Raw genomic sequence first — 10408 nt, forward strand, 5'->3', positions numbered from 1 at the left:
AAGGGTAGCAAATAAATAGATGTGACGCATTTTGAAAAAAAACTGTCCAAGAAACAACAACAAAAAAAAGTGATAATTTTTTCCTAAAAATTCTAATTTTTATGTCCTCAAAATAACCGTATCGTTAATCACTCTGTTTTATATAACGTACACTTATATTATAAAAATAATATAAATATATAATATTAATATATTATAAATGTTAATTTCACAGATTGTTTGAAGGCCGTCTGTTCACCGGTTCGTATGATGGCGCGTAAAGTTTGGGACATTACTGGAATCAACGATGACACTGCTTTTGGTATTTATTTGATATTTCTTTTAAAAGATAAATATCTTTTCATTGTTAAGCAATTACAAAATGGCTACAAATGAACGTATTAAACCCAAAGAGTAATCTTGCAAAAGATTTTTCAAAACCATAACAAAATTTAGGTTTTACTTTTTAGGGTAATTTAAAAACCGGGGTGAAATCTGGGGAAAAAAGGGGATGATTTAGGTTGTTAAATTTTGCGGGCTATCGTTGGAAAATAGATAGTGGTTCGTCGCTCTTGTAAGTTGTACAGGCAGTACCTTTAAAAAGTGTAAAAAAAGCGAATAGTGTGTAAACAAAAGTTCAAAAATAAATAATTTTTTATGTCAGCGCTTAAACTTGGTAATTACAGACATTGATTGAAATCTCATAAGAAATACTATTTTAGTCATAATCAAAAGTTTTTAATATTAAATAACAAATTTCAAAAAAATACATTATCTTTTAAAAAGTTTTTTTTAAACCGTGTTTTGAAAAGGGAAACTGTTTTAACCAATGTGTGTTGTTAGATACTGTAGTTTTTATTTATTTCGGGATAATTTTATTTTTTACACATACATGTATATTAACCATGGTGTTTAAAAACCGCTAATATGCCACATGCGGAAAATTTTAAACAGCAAAAAAATATGGAACATTGCGCCAAACTTTTATCAAAATTTATGGATGGTTTACCCCTTTAAATTAATCGTACACAATAACTGTTTTCCCATGGCAGCAAATTTTTTTTAAAAAAAAAATATGCATGAGGCATGTGTCACTTTGTCAACTTTATCATTTTTGTTTAGAAACAGTTTCTAAAAAATTTTTTTTAACATTTGAATAATTTTTTTAAAGGATAATAATGAACAATTGGATGTTTTGGGACTAATGACCGTTTATTGGGATTTCTGTTAAGTTTTTTCTGTTGTTATTCTTTTTCCCATTTAAAAATTTTGGAGTTTAAAATATTTTTTCCCAAATTTCCTCCCCAGGTTTCTTACCCAAAAAATTAGTCAAATTTTGGGTTCTTAATTTTTCCCCCAAAATCCAGTTAAGTTTGACCAAAAAAACAGCAAAAAGATTGTTTTTTTTTTGCCCAAAAAAGAATTCCCAAAACAAGTAAATGAATAAAATTTTTTCAAAATTTAAAGAGGTTTTACTTGTAAAAAATAAATTTTTTTTGTGCAAAATTATTTTTTTACAACCCCCTAATATTTGCTTTTTGGTTTTACCCGGGGTAAAATTAATTAGTTTCTTATTTTTCTTTTTTTTGAATGTAACAAGGCAAAATTATTGGTCTTTTAAAACTTTTAAAGTTTATTCAAAAGCTGAAAGATTATGTTTCCGTTCAGTTAATGAACCTCATACGGGGGTGCGTGGATTGGAAATTTTATCATGGAAAGCCCTTTAAAGAAAAATTAAAATAAATCCGAAAAAAAAAAAATTTTATTAATTTTAGACCATTAAAAAGAAAATAAATGTTAAATATACACGGGGTTTGACGAGCAGTTTTCCCCAAAAAATTTAGGTTATTAAATTTAAATGCTTGAAATTAAAAGGAAAATTTTTAAAAAATGGTCATTGTGCTTATGACCATTTTCAACATTCACAATTATCCGTCATGTTACATCTTCTCTAGTAAATTATGCCTTTTTCCAATCACTTTTACTCAAAATTTCATAAATTTTCAGCTTCAAACATTCGCACTATTTTCTGTATAGTTACACACCAGGGCAAATTACTGCGGTCCTATGCCAGCGTCCGCTTAGTAGCTTCTTAGCAGCACCAGCAGTTTCTGCGTTATCCTTGTCGATTGAACGTTTCGTTTATAACATCGTCCGCTCTCCCATCTCTTGTCATTAAATATCCATACATATTTTATCAATTGAAACCTCTTGTCATTAAATATCCACATATTTTATAAATTTACATGATTTGAGCTTATCATGATAAGTTTGTGTTATTTTATAATAAGATTTTTGTACATGACAATAAAGCATCTGACGTGATTGTTGAAAAGAGAGGTGACCGCAAACATCAGGAAAAATATATGCATTTATTAATGCAAGAAATGCAGAGAAATATGCGTTCCTGAAACGAGCGTTTGTACTTTTTTTTTCTTTTCATTTTTTTCAAAACATTGAATTCCATTGTTAAATTGCTGGTGGTGGTTTGGACTTTGTTGTTTATATTGTTTTAATATTGAAATTCCGCTTTTCAATTTGACATTTTTTTACGTAATGCAAAAAAAAATTGCTTTGTGGTGCATGGGCAAAAACTTTCTTATACATTTTTACAATAAGATTTGACCTTTTTTGTGAAACTCTTTTTATCAATTCAGTGCATGAAATTGTTTGCAGTTGTGACTGGTTAAACGTTTTAATAGCTTTTTGATGTGTTGTAAGTAAACCAATCAAGTTTCTTTCGAAGACTTTGAGAACTTTTGTATGCAATTCAATTCAAGTTATTTACAGAACAGAACAATATTTTATTTTGACTTGTACATAGTACGTACATACATATGTAATACATTGGTCAAAATTCATAATTTAAACAATACATTTTCATACTAATTTTCAATGAATTATAACAAACTTACTATACAACGAGTTTGTTTTAATTTACAACAATAAAAAGGGGGAAAACAATTATGTACTTAAAATATATGATAAAATTAAGTCACTTTGGCGCAAGGCATGGATAAAAAATAAGTTGAGCACTGTCACACCGTATAGGAATACTTCGAACAACTAGTGCACAAATGTTCCTTCACTTCTCATGAACTACAAAGTCCCTCTTGCCTTTTAAATTTCGCAAATTAGGATTTACTCATAGCCTGCTTGCGGCAACTGAACATACCATTGCGAAAAGTGCAGACCAAGAACCATGCCGTCTGTTTATGGCCTTGCACTTATTCGCTATTCAGCCAGAAATTGTCTTTAACAATGTTGAATGATAACAGGTTACCATATTGAATGATGGACAAATCCGTTTGACATAATTATGTGCTGTCTATGTTAATACAATATCAAGGAATATTCAATACTTGATATATCATCTGAGATAGATTGCAATCTATACCCGTGTCTGGACCATATTTTAGATATTTGAATTGTCATTCTCAAAAAGTAATTACATAAAAACAATCCAATACTATTTACATAAAGAATTCAATAATTTCAACGCAAAATAGGATCCAAATAAAATTTGTTTGAAATAAGCTTTATGCTATGCATTTGATTGATATACAGGCTTATTGCTATTAATTATGCCACGTGGTTTGTTGCCACCACAAATGCTACACTATTGCGTATAGTGAATAGTTACCTACCTGCCAAGCCGGGTATATCCAAAATAAGCATTGCTGCGGTCAACAAAAAGCTAGCTTGATTATTCAACTATCATATTGTTTATTCTAAACTATAAAATTATACCAATTATTGAAATATTTGAACATTTTGTCTTCGTATTGTTAAAGATAGGCCTGCAGCTTTTGAAGGTGAACTTATTCTCAACGCCGACAAGGGTAGACGGAGTAAGATACGATTGGTTTCATTCTCTTTTGCAATATTGTTTGTGCCATAATTTTGTAATTGTGCGTGATGTTATCTCTGTTTTCATTGGCTTCTAGGTGTTCTCGTGAATTCTCGAAACTGTCAAACGAGACATGATTCATCGTCGTGTTGGCGCTTTATTTTCTCTGCAATTTACAAGCGTTTAATTGATTGTGCATAATTTTAACGAGAAAATGCCAGCATTTGGCTTTAATTGAATTATTGATTACATTAAATATGCATATCTCTGAATTCATACATTTTGCATGATTAAAATAAAAATAAAATACCGTCGTTTTTTTTTAATTAAAACAAGGAAATATTTTTGTTTTAATTAGCTAAAAATAAAAAACTTATTAAAACATATTATAAGTAAGCTTTCTTTATACCAGCTTACATTACAACCTATATAAAAAGGCGTGTGGTCTATTTTCATATACAAATTATTTTAAAAGCGTGTGTTCTATTTGCATATACACATTATTAAATGAAGAATTATGATACTTGTACATTGTTGCAAAAACACTAAGACAATTTTATTGAGGAAGTAAAAAGTAAAGATGCACTAACTTTTTTTTTTCATATTGCACCTTGTATAGTTTGTATGTATGAAATTTATACACAAAAAATAAATTTGAATGCTATTCTAAATTATGTGGCGTTTGTATATTTATTGTGTTGTGTTTAAATTGCGATATCCAAATGTTCGTACGTTTCAACGATAACAATTTACCGAAATGATAACATAGACGAAATGTCTGTCTGACAAAAAAGGCAAAGACTATATTGAAGCAAAATTTTAGTTAAAAAAGAGAAGCTAATACATATTAAATAACGATGATCTTAGAATGTGTTAAATCTTATTGTAAAATATATACACATTTGTTTTTGAAATGTGAACAATAAACAAATATGAAATACATTGTATTATAGTATGAAACCGTGATGTCTAAAATGTTATAAAACCGTTGTTTCTGATTTTCAAGATAGCAATTTTGACGACGTAGCCTACTTAAGTACAGACTATTTGCTACAAAAGAAATATCACGCATACAGCAAATTTGATATTTTTATTCTAGGAAAGGACGATGACGAAAAGAAGAAAACTAAAGAAAATACTGAGAAGGATCAAATTACTAAAATGGATCAGAATCAGAACGGAATCAGTAACGGTCAAAGCAATAAGATAATGATAGAATAGACGGGAACCAGCCCAATATTGATACTGGGATCCTGCAATGATGTAACGTGAAATTTCATTGTTTTTTTTAGTAACATGTGATAGAATAGACATTAACCAGTCTGGTATTGATGCCGGGATCCAGTAATGATGAAAATGGAAATTTTATTGGCTGCTTCTTTATTTAGTCACGTGTATTTTTCATTTTTGTTTACAAAGCAAAGATTGGCGTATTTTTTTTTATATGAAAGGCGATGGTTTTGGTTTTTGTATTGACTTGAGATTGAAAGTGAAGTTGTTTTTTGTCATTTAGATTTTTTTCACTTGGTTTTAAGTGTTTTATCCTTGTGATGCAGGTGTGCCAGGAAATGAGAGATTTTCGACTGAAAATGATGATGTATTATCAAATACGATTATACATGTATTTAGTACTTAAATTGTAAACTGCATTTGAAAATTAAATTACATTAATTGTCACTTTGTAAACATATTATTTAAAAGTACATATTTAGTTTGCGTATCAGCTACAAATTGTATTTTTTATATATTTTTGTATTTTAAGTACTGAAAATAGTTGAACATCAGATGTGCACGAATGTTTGTCATTAAGCAATTTTATATTTACCAATGGCCGTTTAATCAATTAACCGGGTTTTTATTGTTGTTTATTGTTGTTTGTTTTTGTTGTTGTTTTTCAATATCGATTTCTTTTCAAGAGCGAAAATTTAATGCAATGCCTCGATCTTTTTTAAAGAAATATATATATGTAGCCAATATGGAAATCAACAAAGCAAATCAAAAGTCAAATGTTATGATTTATATTTAATTTAGAACATATAAAGAATGCAAAATTTGTACTTATTTGATTATAAAAGGGATACCGGAATATTGTTCCCATCCTGTTTGTTTTGGTTTTTTTTTTTATTTCATAGGCTCTGAATTTCTGTGAATTTCTGTAACATTTTTGAACAATTTTGATATAAATGTATTTTTAATGTAATTATTGGTCAACAACAAAAAATTTGTTTGGAGCGAAACAGTACTGGTACGAAAGATAATGAATGTTTGATGAGAGTGAAATTTCTGCAATTTATTGTGTTTGTCTTATTCGAGAAATGTCGCGTCTGCACTTTTTAAAGAGCATCTCTGCACATAAATTTCGATACATTTTTGTGCGTTATAAATGCGGGTTTCATTATAATATTTTTCCATTATATTTCCATACTACATATTAACCACTTCATTTCTTTCATTTTGGTATAGTACGTATTACATGTATATATATTTTTCAGTTTAGTTATTGTCAATTTATTACATATTGTACATGTTATGTAAGAAAGTGAGCACGTGTTTGTATCATGAAAAGTTTATTATTATCATTATCATCAGTCATCGCATTTCTTGGGTCGAAATTGTCAGGTGACGAATCATTATACAACATCGTCATTTTGAAATCATTATAATGGCGCCTAATACATGTTGTTTTACATTACACAGTAGCATATTCACGTGTACAACTGAAATATCTCATTTTGTGGGCCTCAGCATATTTTATATTTACATGTAGTTTATTTAAATATAGTACTTAATATCACAATGTGTGTATCAAATATTACTTGTCATAACAAAATTACTAAAACGTTTTCATTTGGTGAAACGCATCAACATTCTGTGCTCGCAAGAACTGTTACAAATTGAATTAATAAGATTTCAATAAATTATTAAGTTATCGGATGTAATATGACGTGCTTGTGATCGCAATGAATCATACACATTTAGTTTAACCTAGCAATAAATGATACAGTGGTTTACACATTGCGCACTGCGGATGATCACGTGACCAAAGTCGTACAGTGGGCTCATAAAATGGCGTCCTAATGATGGCATTGCTAATTTTGCTCAAAATTAGTTTCTTTTACTGAAAACAACGTATTTTAGTACTGTTCGGCCATTGTACTCATCACCCAAACAACTTTTTGACTTTCAGGCCTAAACAGAGAGAGCTACAAAGTAACCAATAACAGAACAGTACGTGGTTTTTATACAGGGGTTCCGTGCGGCCTTGTTTTACATATAAAATTAACGTTAAATGTATGCTTACCTCAATTTCACTGCTTTTACCGAGCGTTTAGGCCGCCATTTTAAGAGCCCATTGTACGATTTTGGTCACGTGATCATCCGCAGTGATTGCGGTTTCATCATTGCTCTTAAAAGTAAAATCTTTGATTGTCGCCAAATCGTCATAGACAGCAGTTTTTGCGATTTTTTAATCATATGAATAGTACCCTTAGAAGAATTTGCTCTGTACTGCATAAAACCATGACAGTCTTAAAATTAATATCTCCTTTTTTCGATAGAGAAAGGGAAACTTTTATAATCAGTTAGTCTCGTTTGCAAAGGCTTCAATTTTGGACTTAAGATTTATTACATGTATATTTTTTAATCAAAATTTAATACATTCTGTTCACCAATCCATATGGAGAACCGTTTTAAAAGTAATTTGCCAAGACTATAAAGTGTTGGTGCAATACACTAAATACGATATTGTGGTATTTGTACCTTTGTCAGAGTTAAATAGTATGCACAATACGTAACTGTAGTGCAGGTATTAGTTACCCGCACTCCAGATCATGCCCATTGATTGGCTCATTTTTCTGGGGTTTACAACAGAGAAAGGGATAGCGATAGAAATATCATATCCAGATGCTCTTTCATTGGTTACCTTTTTTCTTGGGTTTTATTTTGTGACAAAAGGGAACGGGTTTTTATTTTTGCCTATGATACAAAAGAGAAAGAACATCAATGTGATTTATATTTGGATCGTACAAATCAGTTAGCCTCTTGTTTCGATGCTCTTTCGCTATTACATACCGGACAATGCGCTTGAATGTTTAAATGATATGATAAATTTCGCCTTTTCACCGCTGAGGTTGCAAATCATTGTACAATGCATGTTAAATATGTTGATAAAATGTGACTAACCGCACCTTAATTATATCTATGTTATAATTTGTGTTGAACTTTTTATCATAATTGTGAAAAAATGTCAATTCATGTTAGAACTTATTGTTTTTATGATGTTGTCCAAATTGTTATAACTTTTTATGTGAATGTCTCGGTCAAGACTTGGCCAAACTGTTTGTTTCAGATTTAGTACAAAAATAAATGTGTGCTATTTTAGATTTAAGTAACACATTTAAGTGCCAATAAATTAAGAAAAAAAACAACAACAAAATTTGACAATAAAGTATACATTTTTTTCTCTTGAAATTTGACAAACCTGTCAATATTTAACAGACTATAGTCTTGTTAGGGATAGGAAAGTATATAACCTTTGATGACATGCAAACTTTCAAAGCAAGTATTTCTTTAGATTGTAAAATCTCCAGGACTGTTGCTGGCCTTTAAATATTACAAGCAAAAATAATAGATGATCTTGTCTGTGATCTGCCATTTTGGAATTCCCAGTAATGACGTCACAGTGGAAAACAGCCTCTTCTGGGCACAAATGTTATAAAAATAGGTAAACTGTAGAAAGAAGGCATGGCTAGCTTCCAGTTTACAACGGAAATGTTCAAAATTTGTCAATATTTACTGCTTCGTTAGGGTTCGTAATTCTTACCCTTTGTAATTATAGACAGAATTTTATCTCATTGTCCATGTACTTGGATTGACATGTTGGGAGAATTGGATGGTAATGAAACCCGAAACAAACAGTTTGAGCCATTGAATAATTATGTGAGTTTACTGAATAATTGTACTAGCGGGTTCTAGTATAAAGATGGTGTATAATTTACTCATCATTAATTTTCTTTGTGCTGTAGTCAACATTTCATTCTATATGTGTTAGTGAAATATTTCCTAGCTGGTATCGGAATATTGGATTGAAGATAGATTTATCAGCATACAGGTTAAGCAGCATTTCTCTCTGAACCAATATTCTACGAGAAGCCAATACCAAGGCAGTCATCCTTTATTTGAAACAAGATCAAGTTATTTATTAAATTATTTCTTTGCAAATGCTATTGGTCCCATTTCAGAAATGTTGTCTTCAAATCACCGACAACCAATGGCCTTAAGAATATGATAGTTTGATCATTCAACTAACCAATATTGAAATTGTTGGCCTGATGATTCTGGAACCAATACTTTACCTGAAGAAGGTAGATTGTCTTAATTAAAGCAACGCAGTTTAGCAAAATTGGCTGAGGGGTTGTCCTTAAGGGTTGAGGCTTCGGAATTGCAGCCACTGTTTATCCCGAGTGATCGTATGAGGCAACTAAATTAGTTTGATTAACTGGAGTCTATGCATCTCTTAGATCCAGCAGGTGAGGTTGTTTTATGCACCAATTGATAGCTGATAATTATAAAATGTATCTTTTGGTCTTGAATTAAAAATCAAAGAAGAAACCTTCAAGACCTGTGCTGTGTTTTTTAACAAGTAATTATAGTTTTGTAAATACATGTAGAAACATTGTTGACGAAATTTTAATAAAGTATTCTTATTTAGCCTTATACACCTTCAGTCTATCTAAATTATCTTGAATGCATCAAAATATGTGGAGTTACCCCTAACATTGCTAAATTTAGAGAGAAAAAACTTGTCCAGTTTCCATTTTTGGAGCTTTAGGGATGACAAAAAAAAAAGAAATTTGTGGGCCATCATTATAGATTCTGGTGACATTGCCCCAAATGTTCAAGCAAACCTTGCTCCGTATTTGTGGCAAAGGTTAATCAATTTCTGTTCTGGAAATGTTAGGGGTTGGGTCAATGGATTAAACTGCCCATTCAGTTATATTTTTATAATTCTATGTACCATGTAAAGCTTATTAAATTTTTAATATCTTATACAATAGGTTATCTGGCAATGTTAGGGGTTCAGTAAAGGGATAAATACTAGTTTATTAAACTGCCCATTCAGTTATATTATTATAAGTATATGTACTACGTAAGGCCTATACATTTTTAATATCTTATACATTTCTTTAACTACTCTTAGTACTTAATTTCATTTTAACTTTGAAGATCATCTGGAGGAGTGCAGGTTGTATGAAATACCTGCACAATTCTATTCAAATTATCAATTAATATCAATTTTGTTTCATTTTGCTGATCATCTGAAGGTGTTTAGGTTTTAAAAAAACCCTGCTAAAATATATTCAAATTATTGAAAAAATGTCCTTTTGATCAAAATAAGATCTGTGAATAAAAAGTAGCAAAATAAATTTATCCAATTCTTAAATATATTTCAGATATGAAAGAAAATTTTAAAGAAACATTTTACATTAAGTTAAAATAGTAGAAAAAATAATCTGTGATACTGAGAAATTCTTGTTACTGTTCATTAAATAAACTCTCTTAGAAAATCTCTGTCTTGTT

General features: G+C 30.1%; 1 long non-coding RNA gene across 1 annotated transcript; it reads left to right on the top strand.

Annotated features, from left to right (window-relative positions):
- Positions 1–219: 219 nt before the first annotated feature.
- LOC132728148 (uncharacterized) lies at positions 220–9889 on the top strand. Its single transcript, XR_009625444.1, has 2 exons — positions 220–301; positions 4929–9889. It is a non-coding gene; the product is annotated as an uncharacterized LOC132728148 (long non-coding RNA).
- The last annotated feature ends 519 nt before the right edge of the window (positions 9890–10408 follow it).

Source organism: Ruditapes philippinarum, unplaced genomic scaffold (genome assembly GCF_026571515.1).
Source record: "Ruditapes philippinarum isolate M1 unplaced genomic scaffold, ASM2657151v2 ctg3019_1_1_1_1, whole genome shotgun sequence".
NCBI classification, from domain to species: Eukaryota; Metazoa; Mollusca; class Bivalvia; order Venerida; family Veneridae; genus Ruditapes; species Ruditapes philippinarum.